Source organism: Lygodium microphyllum, chromosome 20 (genome assembly GCF_053477565.2).
Source record: "Lygodium microphyllum isolate KBCC chromosome 20, Lygodium_microphyllum_v1.1.10, whole genome shotgun sequence".
NCBI lineage: Eukaryota > Viridiplantae > Streptophyta > Polypodiopsida > Schizaeales > Lygodiaceae > Lygodium > Lygodium microphyllum.
The window spans coordinates 2,719,736-2,744,072 of NC_141154.1; positions in this window are offsets into that span (position 1 = coordinate 2,719,736).

The following is a 24,337-nucleotide window of genomic DNA, read 5'->3' on the forward strand; positions in this document are numbered from 1 at the left end:
TCGTGGGGAGCTCCCATTCCTGAAGTCCGTACCTTAGTGCGCGGGTAGTTAGTTCCAGTTTTCTTCTCACCCTCTCCACTGAATCATTGCCCTGTGCTTGCGTGACATGGAGCACGGTGCTGAGGAAGACTTGCCTTTGGGCGTGGGTGTATACATTGGCTGCTTCAGTTCTAGATTGGGCAAGCACTCTCTTGTACTCTACCACCACCAAGCGTTCTGTTAATTGCGTGATTCTGTCCAAGTTATTTGCTTCCCAAGCATTTGCCTTTTCATCCATCTTTTGTCTTTCCTCTTCCATCGCACTCGCCAGTGTGGTCATCATCTGTTGTTGTTCGCTCGTTAAAGCCAAGAGTTGATGCCACTCCTTGGACTTTCAAGCCAGCTGTGCTTGGGTGATTTCCTTCGCTTGAGTTGCGATGCTGAATTTATGCTTTGCCTCATTAATTCGTACTGACCTCTCCTGTGCCAGCTGCTCATGGCTCTGGATTTTGGCAAGGTGCATTCTCCGTTGTATGAAAGCCATGGCCATGAGGGCCTTAGTGTCCTCATTGGCGGCTTTCAACGCCCCTTGTAGCTGTTGTATCTCTTGTTGTTATTCTTGCACTTCCAGTGCAAGGGTTGTGGAACTGCCTTGCGCCAGGAATTCTATCTCTCTTTCTAGCCTATTTTTCTCCTCGAGCGCGTACTGAAGCTCTACCAGGGCATCCCCTTGCCCCTCTCTTGGTTCACCTTCTTGGGTTGCCAATAGGACATACCCCTCTAGTCTGGCCATTCTTTGCTCTAGGTCCGCATATTGCTGCACCAGTAACTTTAAACTTTGTTTCTCTGCCACCAGGTTCCGTTCCTCATCCTCCAGCCTCTAGCGTAGGCGGTTCTCATTGTCCTGGGCCTTCTTCTTTGCCTCCAGCTGGTCTTGTAATGCCTTGACCTCCCCTTGCCGGTTAGCCTCTTGCTTTGAAACTTCGAGCTTTAGGGCCGCCGAGGTTTCCCTTTCTTTCTCGAGCTCCAATATGGCCACTGTCGTTTCCTCCTTTTCCACTTCGAGCTGCGTTAAGACCTCTGCCACGTAGGCATCGTAGTCTACTCCCGGTGACAGGGGGATGGGGGCTATGGTGGTAGATGCTTCCAGTTTTTGCCATTTAGGGTCTTTTCTTGGATTCAGCATTAGCAGTGGCAGGTCTTTTTGTGCCAGGTTCTAGGACAATCTGTGCCACCTTACTGAGGAGCATTTGTATCATGCTCATTAGTTGGGCGATGTCCGGAGAAGGCACGGGCTGTGGGGCATTTGGGGTGTCTGTGGGTGTCAGCATAAAGGAGGGAGGCAGGGGATGGAGTGGTGACTTTCCCTTGCATGCGGTCATCAGGGCTGCCCTCACGCTGCCACTCGCTTCAGCTTCATAGTGAGGACCCTAGGGGTGAATTTCTTCTAGTCTATGAGCTTCCTCAACAGACCTGTGAGTGGCCTCAGCCAACTTGGTTAGTTCCTTCATGCTCGGTTCGTAGGCTTCCTCTTCCGCCCTTCTCTACCGTTCCTCTTCTACCCTTTTTGATTCCTCTTTAACTCTTGCGAGTTCTTCATCCTCCTCTTTTGCAATTGTTCTTCCAACCCACAAGACTCTTTTCGAGCCCTCTTCACCTTGGTTTTCTCCCTTTTGCTCAGTGTCTTCGCTCTCTTTTGGCCCTTGTTGTCCTTCGCTTGCGTTTGAGGCTTCTGCTAGCCGTCCTTTCACTTGAGACTTCCTCCTCTCGACGTCATGAGTCTTGATGCTCAATTTGCTCTCCTTCCATGCCAGCACCCTTGATGGCATCATCAATGATTATTGTAAGTATGCCTCCGTACCTGATCGTGGAGGCCTTGATGGCAGGTTTTTTCCTCGTGGATTGTGTGGTTGAGGCTGGGAGTCCCCGCTGGCTAGCGTTGTGGCGGGAGCTAGAAGGGTAGCAGAACTCTTTATGGTCTTCTGGACGAATCCATTCCAATCCACCTCTTCTAGGACCCCTATCGCAATGCTTTCGAGTAGTGATATGTTGATCGTGTTCATCAGGGCATTGTACCTGTGGCTAGAGAAGAGAGAATGGATCACTTTAGCCTGCATCCTTGTCGCCGGGTCTGAAATGTCAGCTAGTCTAATTCCATCCATTGTGTGTACATCTTCCTTTTTGACTCCCAGCATGGCGTATACGTCCCTTTTTGGGCGTCTTTTCTTTTTGCGCAGGAGTCCTAGGGCTCTTTTGACAGTGGCGATATCAAGAGGTACCTGTACCCGCCTTTCTTGATTACCTTCCCTTACCGTAACCGTGCTACAGATTCGTTCTTCATTGAAATTTCTCAAGAACTCTGCGCACATGCTGTAGTCGACGGCCTGCCCGACTTTCTCGACGTACTTTTGGAGGCTGCATTTGTTCATTAGCTCTCTTACGGCCGGCTCCTCCGAGATAGCCTCATCCAGGTTCATGGTATGCTTGAAAGTAAATTGGTTGAAGCCCTGTGTTTCGATGCTGATTCCATATTTTATCATTTATGCTTCCGTAAATGGAAGTCTGCCTTGTCCTGCCATGGTATGTGCCTGTCATTACCCCAATCAATGTTAGAGTTAGGATTTGCTTCATTCCTAGCATATACCAAAAAATCATGTACGCCAGTTTACTGGGCAGACTTAAGGAGATGAAACTTTTTTAGAAACAATTAACAACCAACATCTTTTCCTCCTTGCTTCCTTTCCTCTTTTGAATTTAGTAGAGTGTTGTTAGCCTTCACCCTTTTGTTATCTCACTCAGTCGGTCGTCACTAGCTCTTCTTCCCTCTTTTCTAAGTGGCACGGGGTAGGGAAGGCTTGCATGGGCTGTGTGGGGTAGGCTACTTGGTCATAAGCCAGGTATACAGGTTAGGGTTGTATTCAAACTGGCATAGCGATCAAGTTTTCCTGGTTGCAAGGAAGCTTGAGTGATGTAGGTTAAGACGTCATGGAATATGTCTCCCGAGTTGAGGTGACTAGCAATGTGCAACTCCTCCTCTGTGAGGAATTGGTCGATGTACGGGTGGGCCAGTAGTAGCTGATCATCTAAAAATGTAAGTTGCGTGTCATGGCCAGAACTTTGAATGAAAGAGGTGCCACGTATGTAGGGTTGCGTTCAATTGCTTTGATTGCCCTCCGTTGCTCAACATTAGTCATGATCTGGCAACCTTTTTTATCCCATTGGAGCCATAAGGCGTACCACAGTTGCAGGAATGGATAAGCAGATCTGGCAAGCTACACAAGCTCTTCCAGTTCACGTTTTGGCATAGAGCAAGCGGGCTTGCGGTATGAGGTGACTAGTCATCTAAGAACAGCTTGTTCCTTCAAGATCTCTCCATTAGCAATTAGCTCGGACGCGATTTTGGGAAACTTGACTATCATGAACTCGTAGTCCTCCCAAGCGCTTGGCAACAAGCAAACATCGGACGCGAGGGGTTCGTCAAGAAGTCCTAGGTCAAGTCTCTCGTAGCTTCTAGCGAATGTGGTGAAGGTGTCATCTAACTCTTTGATGCACGTCACTATGTTATTCTCAGAGGTCTCAGCGAGATCCATGGCTGCTGAGAGGAAGGATCCTCTTTCATACGAAGTTTTCAAACCCGCTGGTGTCGATGGAGCAGTTGGGCTGGATAGTAGTGACTCCCTTGCAGGGGTAGTTAATGGATTTGTGCACTTTGGATCATTTGGAAATGCTGCGGTAGGCTCTCGTGCCCTAGGGAGCGTGCTACAATTCATTTGAGTGGGCATGGGGGTGTGCACTTTGTCTGACTTGGATAGTGTTGGATCATCCGGTTTGGGGCACTGAAGGTGCTGGGTGGCCTTAACAGTCACCTTGTTGGTTTGACGTTCTGTGCGACTTGTGCTTTGCCTGTACCGACCTGTCCAGCTAGAGTGGGGCCGCCCAAAGTTGACTCTTTCGGGTGTGTGACCTTAGGCACCCATATCTAGGGGTTTCCCTCATAGTATCCCTGTGCTCGCAGGAGATCTTTTGGCATCCATCGTGGCGTGGTGGTGCACCCATGTCACTGGTGCCTGGGCTACCTCTTAGGCCTCGACTGATATTTTTTGTGTTTAGGAGCATGTTTTTGTGGTCTGGCAGGAGTTGGCGCTCGCCGTTTTGGCACCCATATGTACGTGGGTTCCCTGGCCATGTGGACGGCTTGGGTGGGCTTGCCTCTAGCGGTTGAGGTACAGGGTAAGGCATCCCTACCTTTTTCCTTAGGCTTGGCTGCGGGGGTCTGCATCGGTGGCTCTGCAGTTGTGGAAGGCGCAAGATGGCCTTTCTTGAAAGTAGTTACTATACGCACATTGCCCATGATCAGGTGAATGCGGTCTAGGTTGTAGTCCACATTGCAGCTTGTCTACTTTTTGAAAGTGTGCCCTAGTAGTGATTTATCACCGGCCCCTTTAGTGTTTGGTAATACATAAAAGATGACTGTAATACTCCCAGTCTCGACGGAGACAGCCGCTTGGCATTTCCCTAAGAGAGGGTAAGTGTTGCCCCCAAATGGGCTAAGTTTTGCTTTTGTGGGATGTAATTTGGACTGACCAATGCATGTCCAATGGTCATGTGTCAAGACGTTCCGGTCGGCCCCTTCGTCGATCGGCACATCAAAAGAATATGTCCGCTTTGCGGTGACCGTGATTCGAAGGTAGGCGGGTGCCACTGCGTCTTCATCGTGATTGGTTAGTTTGGTGATTGTGGCCACGTAGATAGTGACGGGGGGTTCGCGCATCGGTGGTTCGTGTAGCAGATGGGAAGGGGGATAGTACTTTTTCATGCGACTGCCATTGAAGAAGCCTATTCCTTCCCCTTCGAGCATCTCCAACTTGACATTGCCTGTTCTGCTAATTACACGCACCCGAAAAGGCCCCAGCCCTCAAAATTTCATTTTCTGTTTGTGCCCTTTCACCGAGTAGAGTAACATGGGGTCCCCGTGATCAAAGTTAAATTGGTTGACGTACTTGTCATACCACAGCTTTCGTCGCACCTTTTCACAAATTAAAGCATGGGTGGCTAAAAGCCGAGTTTCTGTGAGACACTCTAGTTCCTCTAAGTAGTTTGTCCAAGCCTCTCTCCCCTCTCAATGCTCCTGCACTGCTATTCTCAAGCTAGGGACAAGAAATTCTAGAGGTAGAATGGCCTCCGTGGCCTATGTTCCGAAGGTCAGCCTAAAGGGTGTTTGCCTGACAGTCATCTTATAAGCTGTTCGATAAGCCCACAAGGCAGCCCCATCAGCTTATTATCCTAGACTCTTCATGATGTGGATACTACCTTAGTAAGCACGTTGACCAGGATTTTATTTCTGGACTTTTCTTGGTGATTTTCCTGTGGGTAGTAGGGGGAAGACCTTCTATGAATGATCAAAAAGGTTGAGAGCAAGTGGGATATTACTTCATTAACGAAGTGTGCACCTTGATCACTCACTAGTTCGATTGGACACCCAAACCGTGAAAAGACCTGTTCCCATAGGAACTTCGCAGTAGTCCTCGTGTCATTCTTTCTGGTGGCTCACGCCTCCGCCCACTTCGTCAGGTAGTCCATTGCCACAATGATGTAGCGTGCATGGGAGTATTGAGCCGTTGGACTAATAGGTCCAATGAAGTCAATGCCCCATTTCTCGAAGGGCTGTCGAGCTACTATGGGGGTCAACTCCATCTTATCTTTGCGCATAGGTATCTTAGTCCTTTGGCATTCCTTGCAGTGTTTGACAAACTTAGCAGCATCATAAAATAGGGTGGGCCACCAGAGTTGGGATTATAATACCTTACGGGCAGTCATGTCCTCGCTAAAATGCCTGCCAACTATCCCACCATGCACCTCTCTCAATACATCGTGCATCTCGTGCTCGCACACACATCTACGTAACAGCCCATCCTGTCCCAACCTATAGAGCTGGCCAGCAATTAATTGGTATGGCTGAATTTTTAAGATGAATCTCCTTAGCCTGTCTTTCTCAATAGGTCTCTCTAGCAGGCCGTTTTCTAACACTTGGAAAACATCGTCTACCTAGTAGGGTGTCAAATCAGCTCTAAACAAGTCCCCTTCGCTAGACATGCCAAAGAGGTGCGCGTCTAGTAAATCGTCAGGGATGCCTTGGCTAGTAGCTTCCCCGGTGGGTATGCAGGACATGTGATCTGTCATGTAGTACTGCTTCCCTTTGCGCACAATCACTGAGAAATCGAACTCCAGCAGGAGAAGTAACCACCTTGCTATACAGCCTATGGTGCATGGCTTGTTTACAAGATACAGCAAGGCTTGATGGTCCACCTAAAAGACGAAGGGTGTGACCAACATGTAATGCCTAAATTTCTTCATGGCGAACACCATGGCTAGTCGTTCCCTTTCTGTAGTGGAGTAGTTCATTTTTGTTTTGGTGAGCTGCTTGCTAGCAAAGCTCACGGGGTAATTAAGACTATGTTCACCAAGTTGGCAAAGAACGGCTCCGATGGCAAATTTGGAGGCATCTATGTATATGTGGAATGCTACACTCCATTCTGGGGCTCGTAAGATGAGTGTAGTGGTGAGGTCCTTCTTTAACTGCTCATATACACGTTGGCATTCCTCAGTCCACTCGAATACAATCAGTAGCTTGTACAATGGTCTAGCAATCAGTGCATAGTTTAGTACAAAGCGTCGGTAGTATCCTGTGTGGCCCAAGAAGTACTAGACGCCCTTGTAATTGGTGGGTAGTGGGAGGTTGGTAATGGCCCTGACTTTTGAAAAGTTAGTGGCAATGCCATTCCATGACACTACATGCCATAGGATGCATCCGTGCTTCACCCAAAATTGGAACTTCAAGGGGTTCAGCGAGAGTTTGTATAGTTGGCACCGTTCGAAGACAGCTCCCAGCCTCTGCATAGGTCGTCCACAAACACCTCCATCTTGCATCACAGCATATCCTTAAATATCGTGCACATTACTTGTTGGAAGGTTGCAGGAGCATTCATTAGCCCAAAGGGCATAACGATATAGGCAAAGACACCCCACTCCCTGGCGAAGGCCGTCTTGTGCCTATCGTCAGGATGCACTTGCACTTGATTGTAGACTGAGAATCCATCGCGAAAGCTGTAAGCTTCTTTTCCTGCTACTCTCTCCAGCATGTGCTCGGTATATGGCAAAGGGTAGTTGTCTCTCTTCATAGCGACATTTACCTTCTTGTAATTTATGCACACGCGAATCTTGCCTTTCTTTTTCATAACTATCACTATAGGCGATACCCAATCGATGTGCTTGATCTCATATATAAATCCTGCCTTCATAAGCCTATTGATTTCTTTCTTCACCGCATGAGCGTGCTTGGGATTCATAGGGTAAGGTCGCTGCTTCATTGGCACCGCTTCTGGGACCATGGGAATGTTATGGGTTACAACCCTAGGATCGACTCCCCTCAATTTCTCCAAGGACTAGGTGAACACATCGACATACTCCCACAGGAGGGCAACCAGCCTAGCCTCCTCCTCCTTGGTCAGGCCGTCAGCAATGAACACAGGTTGTGGTTTCTTGCCCTCCTCTTCCAGGTCGACTTCCTTGACCCTGGCGGGTCCCTCAATTGGTTCCCTGGCTTGCCCTTGTCTCTTTGCTCTTAACAGAACCACCACTCTATCACCCTTCTTAAAATTTGTGAAGCATTTGGGTAGGTCCTGTGGTTTCCTTTGCCTCTCTCCTTCGGAGTCTCTAGTTTTCTTCCTGGTCCCCTCCTTAATCCACTTACGCCTTAAGTGGATTGGCAAGTCACCTTTAGTGCGTCTGACATTAGAGGGTTGGGGTATTTCGGGATCACTCTCTGTACTGACTTCTAACTCTGAGTTAAACTCGCATCCCACACTTGAGGAAGGGGTTTCACCTAGTGGTCGTAGCTCAGTAGGTGATTCCGTCTTCAGTATTGGGACTACCAGCAATTGTGCCACCCCTCCCTGCTCATAATCCATGGCTCCCACCTGCTTCAGCCAAGTCCTATCGCATTCCATCCGCACAACTCCTTTTCCATCCCTTTCCTGTTTCGGCCTAGAGTCTGCCTCAATCTGCTCGATTGCTCTCCCTTCAGTGTCATAATCTATCGTGTTAAGCCCTTCCTCGCTCTTGTTCGTCTCAGAGCGACAGTGCTCATACTCCTTATCACCAGAATCTTGCCCCTCCGACTGCTCGTCATCCCCTAGGTTCTCTTCTCCAATCTCTTCTTCGTTGGTGATTAAAGCCCAGTTGTATGATAGGTTGAGATCGTGCACTTTGGTCCATTCCCATTCAGGCCGAGCCAAGAGATCGCTTAAGGGCTTTAGATTAGCCACTTCTCTGCCTTTCAGTTTAGTGGTTAGATACCCTACGATTCCTTGAAGCTTGAGCTTGTTTGTGGGGGTGTGGAATGGGACTAGTCTCCCTGGTTCCCGCGAGCTCCCTGCCATCATGCAAAGCGGCACCGTGGGTTCCTCTACTGGCATGCTTGGTGACTTAGCTACTTGCTTATACAACTCTTCCTCATCCGAGAATGGCAGGTGAATGGTTGCCAAGACATGCATCCAATCACTCTTGTCCTCAGGGCAGGGAATGTACTTGGTCAGCATCCCATAAGGCTTGCACACCTAGGTATCACCTTTTAACATGGTCGAGATAGCATCGAGGTGGACTGGGGTAGTTTTCCATGTGTCCATCTCAACTCTTACCGCTTCCGTCCTATTCCCCAAGAATATGAGGCCGGCCTAGCAGTATGTCATAGTCCACCCCCTTCATGACAATCAAATTTACGGAGAACTGCACTCCTGCCCCAAATGGTCTGACCTTCATTCCATTAGCCAATGTAACATTGAACCTAGCCACTTCCAGAGGTGGGTTTCCCCAGGCCTGTAGAACTGCATTGCTCAAGACACTAACCCCTGCACCACTGTCCACAATTCCTTTCCGTGTTGCGTCCCCTAAGGCTAAGACAGGTAGGACTGGATGCATCTCCATGCCTTCCCAGAAGGCATTGATGTGCAGTGACCTTGGAGCCGAGTGCAGGGTTAGGCTTGGAATTTGCGTGACTGCATCTTGCTCGTGCAAGTCAGCGGCAGCATGCTCCTCTTTCCCCTCCACCCAGTGCCTCAATTCTCACCACAATGGAGGGTGCTACCGGAGCAGGTCTCCCAAATTAATGGTCACTGGGGTGGGTACTACGATGGTGAGGAGATTGCTGGGTAGTTGGTTTTCCCCTTGGTCACCACTCTTCGGCCACATGTCGTGGCTAGCTTGTTGATAAGCTTCTTCCTAGTCTTGCCTTTGTGGCATCTCTTGTGGTGTTAGTGCATTCCCTGATTGAGGTCACGATGGCGAATCAGGTGTGCTTGCACTAGAAAGGTCCTCCATCGGATCCTCCAATATGGGTTTTGCATCTTTAAGGTGTTTTTGGGCATCCTTGACCCACTCCTTCACCTTGGCGATAGCCTCGAGTCACCGCCTGGGATGAGGGTATTCCCCCACCTTGGCACTACCTAGTGCCGCCGTCTTGGGGGCGGAGGTCTCTACCTCGGCGTTTGTGACCCCTCTTCCCGGCACTAAGGTTGTATCTTCCTCAGTATTAAGAGTGATCCTTGTGTGTTCTCTCTTTCTCCTTCTCCTTTGGCTCTTCTTTCCTAGCGAGGCTGCGTCAAGGTTGCTTGGCCCAGGCAGTGAGATGCCTGTTCGTCTTGTTTGCACTTGCGTCATGACATGCAGTGGCATGGGTGCGTTCTTTCCTCCAAAGGTCTCTATGCCAAATAGCCCCAAGGGCACAGAGGGCACGTTGGTCGGAGTGGCTGATGGCTTCCACCTAAGGTAGCTAGGGAACAAGTGTGTGATCCCACATTCGGCACACCTAAGGTCTACCTTGTCCTAATTTTCCTATTCCCTTTTTGGGCAGCGTGATGATATATGGCCTGGATGACCGCAGGTCCAACATGAGATTGGGTCCTAGCTTGGTCCTCCAAAGTCTCAGCCTCTTCCTCTGCCTAGTGCCATCACTGGCACTAGTCGATAGTCCATCAAAACCGGACTGCCCTCCTTGTCATAGGAGATGTATGGGTTTACGTAGCTCTCTTCTTCACTTGGTTCCTCCACATAATGAATAGGAGTGTCACTTGGTGGTTGGGTCACGTAGGGTCCTGGTGGTCTGGGTATGCCTGTTGGGTTCATCTCTAGCCTAGGGATGGCTGGTCTCGTGTTATTCGGTGCTAGGAGGGCAAGCTGGGCTCCCCTGCCAAGGAAGTCAGATGCCATGTTGCTTAGGTAAGGAGGGTTATATTGCTGAGCGTATGGAAACCTCCTGGGCAATCTGCAGTGCAACACATCATGTCCGAATCTACCATAGTTTGAACACGGTCTAGATCTAGGATCTTGACACTCGGCTAGAAGGTGGTTTCCCCCATAGTGTATACACTGCATGTGGGCTCGCGTGGGCTTTCTTATTTGTTCTTGCAGATGCGCAAGCTCCATTCTCACCTCCGTGAGGTCCTGGCCTTGGTCAACTTCCTTTCCCTTATCCCACATGCTAGAGCTCTCTCTCTCACCCAACGTCGTTGATCTCTTTGAAGCCCTCTCACCTGCACCGTCCCAACTGGTGTTCCTCATGCTTTGCTCCCTCAGCTGGTCGTCTACTCTTATTGCTTCATCGAAAACCCTAGCCAACACGTCTGTGTGTAGTGTGGAGTTACTAGCCAAGGCCTTGTAGAGTTCCTCGCTACGGATTCCATTTATGAACACTGTAGATACAACCTTTTCGTTAGGTTGCTCATTGGCCGGGATCCTCTTGAAGAGGCTACGTACATGTATGGTGTAGTCTCTTATGTCCTCCTTTTCTCTCTGGTTGACATTCATCAAGCAAACGATGAGGTTGTCAGAGTATCATGCCTTAGAGAACCTCTTGATAAAGTGGTCCTTATGATGGGCAAAGTTTTCGCGCTCGATTGCATCCAGGCTGGTGTACCACACCCTCCCTTGGTCACCTAAGCACAACCTAAAATCTTGGAAGCATTGTGTAGGGTCTGTGAGGCCGTTTGCTTCACAAACCTATTGAACTACTCCACAAAGCTATATGGGTTGTTGCTAGGTTCGTACTTGTCCAGCTATTTCGCCACTATAGGGATCCTAGATTGCCCCTTTGCCCCTTGTGTGACCCCTAATCTTGAGAGTAAGGCTCTGGCTAAGGCTGTGGCACCCTGCTCAGTGGAGGTGTTGTCCATGAGCCTCCTGGCTATAAGTTCACTTAATGACAAGTCAGCCTCCAATGCTGCTCTCTCTCCGCATTTGGTCCTACCTTAGCTACTCCAACCAGGGAGGCCTTATACGTATCCACGTCTTATTGGAGTCTCCTAGTCTTCTACTCATGGTAATAGGTGATCATGCTCTCTAGCGCCCTTCTGATTGCTTTTCATTCCTCTTCTACGGCCGCTACTACTTTCTCTATTGGCCTACCCTAAACTACCGTCCTGGCGAGCAAGTCATACTCGTTGACTAGCTCCTGCACCATGACTGGAAATTCTCCCAAGTCCAATCTATCCTCTCCTGGTCTGCACCTTGGGATCCTGACATTGCTTCCGTTTCCTGGTTCACTGGGCCGTCGATTAGCTTGAGTAGCTCTGGCGGCGTTCAATTCTCTATGTTGCGGTCCTCCGGATCTTCGTGTCCTCTCAGGGCCCTACAGATGGAGTTCCCTAGTATCCCGCTATGCCTTGGGATCCTCTCCTAGTAGTGGGTTCCTTGATATTATTACGTTTCCTGTTAAGCTGCTTGTTACTAAAGACCATTGTTAATCCTATCCACATCTTGTGCTTAGTGCTTTCTAGTGCTCAGTGTGAAAGCAGGCTTTTCCTTTGCTCGTAGTGCACCCCAGGTGACGAAATCAGAGGGTCAGGTGAGGATGCACTAAATGCCTGATGCAGGCTCCACCCTACTACCTATAGTTGGGGCCTGATGTGGCATTTGGTGCAGGTCCTGGCCACTCTAAAGTCTTACAGAAAGAACCTACTACATTTCCTATCCTGCCTCAGGGTTGGTTAGTTGGTTGGCTAGTCGCTGAACGTTGCATCCAATCCCAATTATGTTAGCCTGCTGTCTAGCTATTTGGGGTGAATCTTTGGTCACCTTGTCTCCTATCCAACTTCTAAGGTCAAACTGGGTTCCTTGGGGGGGTCATAGACATCACCAAGGTACCTAGGACTGTGGCCTAGGTGAATCACCTTCTATTCAAGCTCCAGTACTCTGGTCTGATTCACCTAGGATTGTGGCCCAGGTGAATCACCTTCTATTCAAGCTCTGGTACTCTGGTCCGATTCTAGGAATCGGACGGGTCTGGTCCAATTCTAGGAATTGGACGGGTAGGTTTAGTCTTACTTTGGTCCGGCTTCCCTTGCAGACGGGGGCGGTAGTCCAACCACTGCAATGGGTCGACTGGCTCAAGTTTGCGACTTGGACACGTGGCCCGGGACTGGGTGGGCTGGTCCAATTCCAGGAATCGGATTCAGCTGGTCCAATTTTCAACTGGTCCGATTATGGAAATCGCACGGTCCGACTCTCGCAATCGGACGGTCTGATTCTGGGAATCAACTGGTTTGACTGCGCGCCCGACGGCCTACAAGTTGTGCACAGTGCCTTTAGGTTAATGCCTACTCTATTAAATCATGCCACAGTTTCCAAATCAATGCGAGCGATAGAGGGAAACGTCTGGCATACCTCGAAGCGATGGGGCGCTCGATCGGTCAGCACTTCACGATCTCCCACAGCTCTCTCCCTCTCCCCGAGCTTCCAGTCTCACAATTGTCTTAGAAAATAGGGTGTTAAATGTGGGCATCCTAGTCTGTTGTGCCCCTTATTACCTCCCTTAGTCTATTGTAAACTCAGAGACTAATCTCATACACTCCACCAGCCAGATGTCTGAATCTGTGCCCCAACTTCCTTGTCTCCAGTAACATCAGAACCCTTCTGTTCCCTTCTTTTTCCTATCCTACCCTTAACCTTTTGCAACAAAAGACAGAAACAGAAATAAAGACAGATGGTCCTACTCTACGTTCAGTAGCAAATCAAAATACTTACTTGCTCCAGGGATCAAAACCTCCTAATCCTCCTAACTATCTCAAGCAGCGGTTCAGGCTATAAACCCTACTACCATGCTCGATATGATGCGCGTGGCACACAAGGCTCGATTTCATCGGTCGCGACAATGGAACCAAAATGTAGGGGAGCTACGGACTCTACCCCAAGACCTATGGACCGTTTATTGATCAAAAGTTTCAAGCCAAGTGGCCATGGCTACCTCTCACATAGCCGACATGCAATGCCTACCTTACGGGTGTAGTGAGCTTACCTTGATGCTCGATCGAGTTCCCTGCTCTCTCTCACACTCCGGTAGCTCCACGATCCTTGTGGCAAGCTCAAGCAACCTCAATCCCTCTCCATCAAGCTCCATCCTCCATAGCCGTGTGAGATGAGAGCAGAGAAGAAGAGAAGGGAAGATGAAGAGAGAAGATAGGGAGCTTCTTCTCCACAATCCCTCACTCGCACACACTCACTCCCTCACTCCCTCACACTCCCTCAATCCCTCACTCAAGCATAAGAAAGAAGGTAAGAAGCAAGAGAATAAGAACAAGAAGCTTTAGCCACACCCAAGAATGAACTTCTCATTCAGTTTTGAGCTTTATATACATGCCCTACTTTTTGGGCGGTCATCCCCACTTTTTACATGGCTGGCCATTAGCCTAGGCCCTCTTTTCCTATTTCCCACCATTCTAACTTATCCCGTTCCCACTAATGCATACAATTAGCATGGGAGTGAGTTGGCGCTCTTTTTACAAGGATTCGGGAGCGCCTTCCTATTTAATGGTGTGCTTTTACTCTTTTCTTTTCTCGAGGCAACACCATCGTTCATATTTTCAGAGTCTGACCTCCCTGCAGGATGCCTTTTCCTTTCTTTGTCCTGTGCCTTCTTGGTTGTCTCCTTCTTCCATTTCTCCCGCACTTCTGCTCCATTTTTCCTTCCTCTGTGCTGCGGTAAACACTAGATTCTTCACTATATTCAATCAAGCAAGTATTTTTTTTCTCAACCACTCTAGCGATTTTCTCCTCACTGACTTTGATTGATTCCTCACAAGTCTACTCATCTCTCCTAAACAAAGAATATAGTAGATCTCTCTCAAGTTAGGCATAGGCAACTCTCTTCTCTTCAAAGACATTTCTCTCAACTCAAATTGAACTCAATTGAGACTCAATCTTGCTCGTGGTTCTTCAAACGCCAAGTTTAATCCTAACTCTTTTTTTCTCTTGGCTTTCTTCTCTTGACATTTAGCTATCTTCATTTCCTCAAAGGTTTCAGGATTCTTAACCTCTATTTTTACACTCTAGTCTTCTATTTTTAACCCATTTACAAAATATAATATTATTAACATACCTGTGACTATCTCATCTTCAAGCAATGCAAACTCTATCATTTCCACAATCTTTCAAACTCCCTAGCAAAGTCCTTAACACATGGAATCTCTTTTTCTACACAAGTTTCTATTTTTTCCCAAATATCACTCTGGCTTTCTCTTTTGTTATGCCTAGATAGAAAAGCAATTCTAATGGTTTCACAATCCAAGTTGCATGAAGGTATTTTAAATTTCAAGCTTCTCTCAAAGTCAACCAACCAATTTCATCCTTCTCCCTGCAATTGATAGCGAAGACTTTAGAATTTATCTTCAAGGTCTGTCACTCTGTGGATCAAACAACATAACACTCAATTTTATCTAAAAATCTTTGGGGATCCTCCATCCAATTAACATGGAACTCAAGAAATTTATCAGCCATCTCAACTAATCAACAATCACAAGAAATGAAAACTAAGTCACATTCAAGTCAAACAACTAGGACAAAGTCAATTTCGACACTCCTCAATGGAGGCACCAAAAAATAATGTTTCGCGAGTAATGTGAAAAGATAAGCTTGTCACACAACCCAAAAATGAAACATCAAGGAGTGTCGGTTAGGGAATTGACTTTGTCAAAGTACAATACAAAGCAAAAAATTTCAAATTTTGACAGCCACAACACAATCAAAACACTCCAACACAAATGAGTAATTACGTCTCTTGTAACCTTAATTTTTAAGAAAACACACTCTCTAAAGAATATGTAGCACCTTGTACAATGTTCAAAACACAAACTTTGAGAAAAAAGAATTGCATAAAGTCCTCATACCTCACTATAGTTTGTTACACTGTTTCCAATCTTCAGCATCCAAGTTTTTTGAAAATTTGATCAACACCAACAAGTATCCACACACTTGTATGGGACCCTCCTCTTTCTTCACATAAGAGACAAGTTTGGCTATGAAGAGAAGGGCCCATAGTTTGTTTATTTCTCCTCCTTATATAGGTTTTCCTCACATACATTATAAGTGTGTTTGTTGAAAAGCCTAAGGATTTTTAATTTTTTTTGACAAGGTTTACTTATTTTCTTTCAAATTTTCAAAAAGCTTAGAAGCTTTTAGAGGCTACTGACTCTAGGGACATTGATTGGGTGTCGTCTTCTTCCTTGCAACTGCAATTATCAATTACTCTCTCTATTAACAATGACATCCTACTCTCTTTTGCATCATCTACTTCAATAATCTATAAAGCATCGTCATGGAAAATTTGAACCTCTTCAAAGTTAGGTTTGTCGTCCTCCTTTTTACCCAACAAATACACCTTTAGATGCATTTTCAATTACACTACAAATGCCTTCTTTTCCATGAAAAGATGATTGACTTTGCAAAAATGCTCTCCCCCCCACAATCTAATGCTTTTCAATGCGATTCATGATGACAAAAAGAAAAACAAGAAGGCATGATCCACAAAATAGCAAGTAAATATCAAACAAGTGTGCTTGTCTAGCAGCTTCATTTTCAACTATAACTTACATTTCACCTACCCTGCCTCTTCCCTCAGCTCCATTATTGGGATCAACCCTCATGACTCTTGCAATAGTTTCCAAATCAACCTATTCTACCCTTCTACATCCTTTAAAAGAAAAAGAAATGGTAACAATACCAATCATTATGATACCAAGGTACTTTGCAAACCTGACAATAACAAGAGCCACCACACTACTTGTATCACTGTCTAGATTTACCATATACTTTAGCAATGGTAATAAGCATGTCATCTAGTCTCCTACCATGCATTTGATCCATGGCTTCCTCCTCCACTCTAAAAGTTACAAAACAAAATCCTTCGAGTGAACTCGTATACATTTCTCCATCACTATGGGATGGACCACCACTACTATAATGACTACATGCACCTCTCTCATCTTGAGTCCTCAAATGTACATCCCCTTTATTCTAGCATCACAACAATAATTGCGTTGTGATTGTTTCTACCTCGCTTTCAACATGTTAGGTTTTCATAACAAATATCTTTTACTTTTTTGGGCTCAAAGTATAATAGAATTTTTGCATAATCTTAGCATATACACGTGTTCTTTTTTGCTTGATGGCACTCATCCATTGTCAACTCCTCAAAGATTTCCATTTTCAAAAAGACACATCATAAAGCATCTAGTAGAACTTAAGGAGTCATCAATAGAAGCTCATTTTCCTCTACCTCTGCTTTCTAGGTGTTTTCTTTCAAAAACTAAAACCCCTTTGTACCATAATAGTTGTCAACTTGTAAATCTATGCTAATCTTCAACTTGTAAATCCTAGTATGAACATAGATATGAAGTTCAGTTTGAAGCCCTACAGTGTAAAAAGGAATTGATTTGGGGAGAGATCTTTTGATGTTAGTACTGATGCTAAATAACCTTTTAAGAAACATCATAATAATCATAGAAGATTGTAGCATTTTGAAATACATTAAATCATGCCAAGGCTTCAAGTTTTTCTCATGGGTTTAAAATCTAGCTATACCTAGAAAATATAGGAGGATATAGTTGTGTAGCCAAGAGATTCATGATATTAGTATATAGTGGGGTAATAGTCTGCACTAGAAATAAGAAAGCATCAGGAAGGTTTCGATCATCTTTCTCCTTGTCTCCACTCTAAGGAGTTTGCGATAGATGATCAGGTAGTACATGGGAGTGATATGGCTTTTTGACCATTTCAAAATCAAACTCATGGAATAGGAGTAACCACCTCATTATGTTGCCTTTATCATTATCTTTATTCATCAAGAAGGTTAATGCATCCTGATCCACATAGAACTTGGACTGCATCAACAAAAGATAATGCTAGAACTTCTCTAGTGTAAACACCATCACTAGGCACTTCAATTTGGTTATTGTATTATTCCTTTCCCCATCAATTACTTTGTTGCTTGTGTAGATATAAATAGGTTAATCTAGTTTTGAGCAACCTTTCTAGCATAGGACGTCCAATTGGAAGGAATGAATATGGCAATTACATATTGAGAAACTTCCAAAGAGAAAGAGATATGTTGACATGGAAATATATTTGACACATAAGAAAAACGCCTTAAACAATAGACCTCCAACTTTCTCAGGAATCACCAATTTGTTGAAGTATGTGTGTAGGGTGAAAATGGGTTGCTCTGTTACACTAGGCGGCTCAATGATCAAGCATTCAAAGTATTTACAACTTGCCAAGCAACCATTAAAAATTATCATGATGTGATCGCTACACATCAACCTCATATACAACAACTCATTAGGACAAGTGGTATAGTTGAATGACACTATAATTCAAATAAACAATCACATAATTTCAATGGAGGACACTATCCATGACACTGGTATCTCATATGAGGAGGCAAAGGCACAATTGGACGACTTGAGAAAGATCAACAGCAAGCTAACACAGGAGTGCAAATGAAAGAAGAAGCCAATCAATGAGTTAATTGTGAATAGCAGCCAGTGGAAGCGACATATCAAAGCATGTAAGGTATCTCAGAATGAGTGTAATATTTCCGTGATAATATTTCTAAACCCCATGATACTTATGCAAAGGGAATACTGGCATTGTGGTCACGGACAATACGGTCTCCACGGTCCAATTGACTTAGGACTATGGGTTAATAAAAACCCGCGCTCTTCATAAGAACCTCCTCTTAGGAGACCAAAAGGTTTTTTTTTTGAATAATGGCAAATTTTTTTAATTATCCCTCTCTCCCCCAGCCGACGGTCGTGCTGGAGAGGGAGGGGAGGCAGGATGACTAAGCATCCTTGCTGGAGCTCATGGGAAGGATATAGCCATGCGTATGGCCGTGTGAAGGGAGGGAGGTACCTCTCCCTCATAGCTATAAAACCAGGGCATGTGGTAGTCATGAAGGAGGAGTAAGGCTGTGAGATAGGATGGGACGCCGCTAGTCTAAGGGTAGTCGAGAAGGAGCAAGCCACCGCCCTGAAGGATAGTGCGCCATGTGAGAGGAGTAACCTTGCACCAGCTGCTGCTGCGGCCAACGAACCGCCATCTGTTGCCTCCATCCCTTGTCCACGTGGGGCTTCCACTATTCCCAAAAGCTTTAGAAGCTTCTTCGAAAGCTTCTAAAGGCCCCCCTTAGGAAGCCACCCTTCTTGTGGGCTTTGTTAAAGCCCTTCTAAGTGGGTTTTAAAACCCCCCCTCCCCGGAATTTAAACCCCTTCCCGTGCACTTTCCTATTTCCTCTTAGGTAGGTTTTTATAACCCCAACCCCCCGGGATTAAAGCCTTTCCAAGCTTGTTTTTAACCCCCCCCCCCCCCCCCCACAAAATTCCTTAAAAGTCATTAAATCCCCCTTCCTATGAGGCTTTCATAAGGCCCTTTCCTTATGTTTTTCTTTATATATAACCCCCTGAGAATTAAGCCCCTTTCCCCCCTTTTTCATTCCATTAGCCGGGCTTTAAACCCCCTTTCACTGGACCCTTTTTCCTTTACCCCTACAAGTGGGTTTTACAAATCGGGAACTGAAGTATCCTTTCACCTTGCATTCTCGGAAATTGAGAGGAAACCTATAAAACCTTCTAAAGCCCATTTCGAAAGACGGTGCAAGCGGTCACAAAGGGAGTTCCACGTTTGAAGGAGACGGGCCAAGATCATAAGTCCACGACAAAGGCGAGAAGGTCGAAGTCTGGATGGCTCCTAAGAAGGCACAAGGTGCAACCACAGGAGGATCATCTCCTAACATCCATGTGGACATTTCACCACAAGTCCAGGTTTTTCTTCCTAAATTTGATTAACGTCATAATATTTTGATTGTGCATGGATCATTAATGAAATTAGGATGCACTTTTTTAATTGAAATACTTTGGATAAATTAAAATGAAATAGCTTACGATCAAGGAAATTGGTCATTGGTATTTTTCCAATGGAACAAATGAAAGGACAAAAGACATCTATGCATTCTTAGCAATTTGTTATATTCATTACAAGTAACGAATTTAGATCAATTAAAGATCATATTTATAAAATCGAAATTATTATTTTGCATTTCGATTAGGCATGGAAAGAATAAATCGCATGTTGCGTTATTAGGCATCTTTCCTTCAAAATGATTCATTAAAAGAAGGTTGCTAATAATCTGTAGGAATTTGCAAGGCATGGAAATGGTTCTTGAGCTGCATGAAGTAGATTAAACTCGAGTCAATTGGCTTAAATCTCAATCAAATACGTAAATAGTTACAAAAGGTTGTGTAATGCTCATTCAGCATATGAAAATCTCATTTAGAAAATAAGTTAGAAAAAGCTGCATGGTTCAATCATAAAACCCTAAAGTTTAGTAGCATGAATCTTGAATGCATGTTATAAAAGGATCAATTGGAATTATGCTACAACTTAATATATGCTTTGATCTTAAACCAAAAAGTTAGGGTTTGTAAATCAACTTATATGTAGGCAATGAATCATGTGGTTACAAAAATGGTAGAGTAATTATCTTCAAGAATAGACAAGTAAAATTGGTCTAACCTAAACACCTAAATCGTGAGGGACTCGTTAGAAATGGTTAAGTTAATGCAACATATCCCAAGTGCTAACTGGGATTTAGCACATTGAGGGCGTGATCTAATCGCTCTTATTGACAAAGTTGAAACCCTTATACCCTAAAGACTTACCCACATTCATGGAATGTAGGGACTCTAGGACGTACTTCCAAGAGACAACCTAGGGTTTTTACCCTGAGGATCGCTCGCTAAAAGAATGAAACTCGATTTGAATTTGGAACCTTAGGACCAACAATGTCGGCCTAGTGCAATCGAGAACGGATTGTTATGAAGACACCCTAACCCTATTTCCTATCCAATCATGATTTCCTGATTAGGAGACCCCATTCAATGGGTAAAATAGTCCCATAGTTTTGATGCGACACCTATGCAACAAGTTGCAGTGTCGCATGATCTTGTGAGTTAATCACAAGGGAATGGCCAATTCCTCAAAATGAGATTGGCAGATTCTTACGTAAGTTTATCTTGCAAGAGGATGAATAATTTTCTTGATATAGTACCTTTCTTGGATAAAGTAACCAAGATACAAGGATTAGATATTTGCTTGGAAGCAAAAGACCAATCAGTAAATTGGAATAACATATTTACTGCTAATTGAACTTAAGGTATTGATTAAGTCGGGTTAATAGGGTACCGCCCTAACCCAAGGATATAGGGTTAACAAACAAACCCTTGGGGATCTTGCCAAGTCGCAATTGATCATGGATTGAGTGCTGGATGCATTCGGAAAGAAGGATTCGCTCCTTAGTAGTTGGCCAAATAACGACTAATGGAAATGATTGTGCTTGTAACAATTTTAAGAGCACTATTTTGCTTTGTTTGCTCAAAGAATTAAAGGATGAAAATATATCAAATGCTTCAGGTTGAAGACCTGAAGGGAGAGAGGCAGCTTCAGTTACCCCCGACTGCCTACCTGACCCTAACCAAGGGGGTTGTTAACCGTGCCAGGAAGGTGGACCAAACCCACCACGAGAGGTCTCTTCGTTGAGCACTACTTGGAGCATGAGGATGCTTGGGTGCCAGAGGGGGCTATGGCCGTAAATCCCTCGCCTTCCGGGCCCTGCACAAGAGGCCAACGTGACTCGGGATTGGATCTCAAGGCTTGCATACTAGTCTATGTGCGAAATCTTGGATTAGTAATCCATGTGGATTGCTAGATAGCCTTTGGGCGGATTATGGATAAGCCTACGGGCTGGACTTTATGTATTTCAAAGATAAATATTATAACCTATTGAAAAGGAACTTGTTTGACATTTCTTTTCTATGTTAAGTGCTATGATTATATGAAGGAACCAGTGTCTACTAACGGGCTAATTAAGGAAGCTGATTGATACATGTCCAACTAAATGTGTTACGTAATTAAATAACTAAAACAACCTGAGGAAAGTGCGGTGGATGTGGCAATGGGTCTGTCCTACGGATGGGTGGTCCCGGTTGGCCGAGAACTTTTCTCAATCATGATGGATAGCAAGAAGATCGTTTCAAAGGACACGAATAGCAAGGGCACTGACATAGAGTCTAAGTCATAGTAATTCTGGTTTATGCTGTTTTAGGGGAACGGAATGGGGCTATGCTTTATGGGAGGGTGCAACGTGAATTTGCTTTGGACCTGGCGTTTCTGTGTAAAGTAGTTCACTCAGGTTCGACGCTAGTTGCTGTTTAGGAAATGACCACTAGGGAAAACCCTGATTCAGGTCGGTCCTAAGTGGAAACGGCCAGAATACTTCCGCTACGTAGAAGACACGGAAAGTCCTAGATCGCAAACCCAGTAACATTCCATGGGAGTGCCGGGCGGAGCTTTCTAGACATCGTTTTCGATGGACTGCTAAGACGTGTCCTGAAGATAATAAGTGGACACGTTACAATGAGAACCTAGGTGAGGGTGAGGTTGGATCATGTATTAGCATATTGTTGAAGCAAGTACATTGGAAAACACTTTGAAAAATCCTAAGTTTAAGGCTGTGAAGGGAGGGTGGAAGGAAATGATGGAAATAAGAACTAGCAAAGGGTGACAAGTGATGCACCGACATGCAATAGAGAAGATCCCACTTGAAAGCCTATCTTCAACATTCCATTGGATCGTATTCACATTTGTTCATTGCAAGATTTTGTCACAATCATGGAGAAAATTGTATATGAATACATTTTCTTTGCTTATAGGATGCAACTTCAAAAAGAAACCATTGCAACATGTAGGAATGTGAAGCTAGTGCTATCAGAAATTGGGCTACACAAGCATCAAGTGTGACAATTGAAAAAGATGAGAAGAGATCATGAAAATCTAATAACTTGCCAAAGCTAAGGTTTGGATAAATCTTAACAAATTGGCTCCCTTACTTCACATGATGGTGTTTAATAATCAAGATAAGCAAGAATATATCGATGTTGTGCATAGCTTCTACAAAAACATGGTGGAAGAGTGGGGCAAAAGCTCTATCACACATTACATGGTGTGTACTAAGTTCATATTTTAAAATTATATGAATTGTATAAACTATTGAGCATAGTTTTACTCATGTGTGATATGTGTCTTTGTAGCATATCCTTGAGGCACATGTGCCATACTTTGCAAAAAATGGAAGTGCCGAAATTTGGTCCACACAAGGGATGGAAAATTCACATTCGATAGTGGGTGGTGCATACCAAAGAAAAGCCGATCATGATGGAGGGGTGAATGGTAGCAATCCATTGATCCAATTGCTATCTTGGTGGTATAGGATTATAGTAAATTCTCCCAAAAGAGAGCAAATGAAAGTATTGATGAATTGGTTGCAAACATGATGAAATCACGTCATGTCACTAAAAGAGTGTGTTATGAACCCTCAAGTGCCAAAGAAAACCATGCCAAGTGGCTAGAAACAAGGCATTGACAAGGCAGCAAATGGGTTCGAAGAGAGCTAAGATAGTACCATGAACAATGTGTTCAGTGTGAATGCAATTCATAGTTTAAGAGAAAAAGAGAGAGTGTGCATCTATGTAAATGAGCCTTACAGTTTAGGGTTATATAAAAGAGGGTTTCACTTTCTATCTTAATCATTGAGTTCTCGCATCTCTTGAGTAGGAAAGATGGCTAGGTCTAAGGTAGTTGCAAATAAGCTTCCTCTCAGAGCCCCATATCATGTTTAGCCCCTTGGAGCATCTACTGGCTCAGATGCACCCCCTTCTCAACCTAACCTAGCTTCCTCAAGCCCTCACAAGGGTCCTCCTCAGCATCCCCACAAGCAACACAAGTGGAAGCCAGGTACAGTGGCCTTGAGAGAAATTAGGAGGTATCAATGCTCTTTTGATCCCATCATTTAGAAGGAAATATTCTCGAGATTTGTTCGTGAGATTGTGCAAGACCTCTATCACACAAAAAGCAGGATGTGGTTTTTGGCACAAGGTCAGGATAGATCTGACCGCTTCACAAAAGAATGTCTTCATTCTCTATAGTGTGCTGTAGAGACCTTTTTAGTTGACCTGATGACTGATGCTTAACATTGTGCAACACATGCAAAGGGCATTATTGTAACTCCCAAAGACTTCCAACTTGTAAGAAATCTCCAAATAGTAAAGGTTGCATTAGTTCCAATGGAATGAACACAGTTTGTAATGTTTCTTTTTTGGCATAGTGTTCTCCTCATGCATTGGACATATGACTATGTCCCAATAAAAAACTATTATACGTGCCCTTAAATTATGAAATAAATTTTTACTCATGTTCTTCACTCTCAACTTTGACTATGTATCTTTGTTATATTTTCAATTCTTACTTACAGTTTTTGCTAGCACTGTCAATTTTAATAGGAAAAACATGCAAAATTTTACCATTTCTTGTTGCAAACTTTACTCCTAATGCCTTTGTATAGTTTATGTGGTGCAAAGTTTCTAAGGGCCAGTAGTCACAATTTTGATTTCTTGATTATCAATCCATCAATAATTTTGATGTGGGATAGTTTTAAAAATACTAAACTCTACCGGAATGCGACGAAACTTCACATGCATACTTGTTAGGTGGCCAAGAGCCCAAAAAAAAAATTGGAAAAAAAAAGACTGCAGATCCTTGGTTTAAAGTCTGGTGTCTAGAGCCACTTTCATGGCAACAAGTCCACGTGTAAAGTTTTGTGGCATTCTGATAAAAGGTTATGGATTTACGGTTACATGATGGATAGTGCGTATGAAGCTGCATTAATCCAGTTTTGGGATTTTAATGGGTTTAAAGTTTATTCTTCTCCTCATTTTCACATCTTGCTTTCTTTGATTCCTCCATTCTCACACCCCCAACCTCTGTTTCTTCTTCATCTTGCACTCCTCGAGCTTGCATGGCACGGAGGACCAAGCAAGCATGTTGCCATTTGGGCTCCGGGAAGACCTCATGCCAAAGCCTATCACCTAGAGCACAACATGGAGTCTCCTCTAGTGCATCATTAGGTGCTCCTCATAGAGCA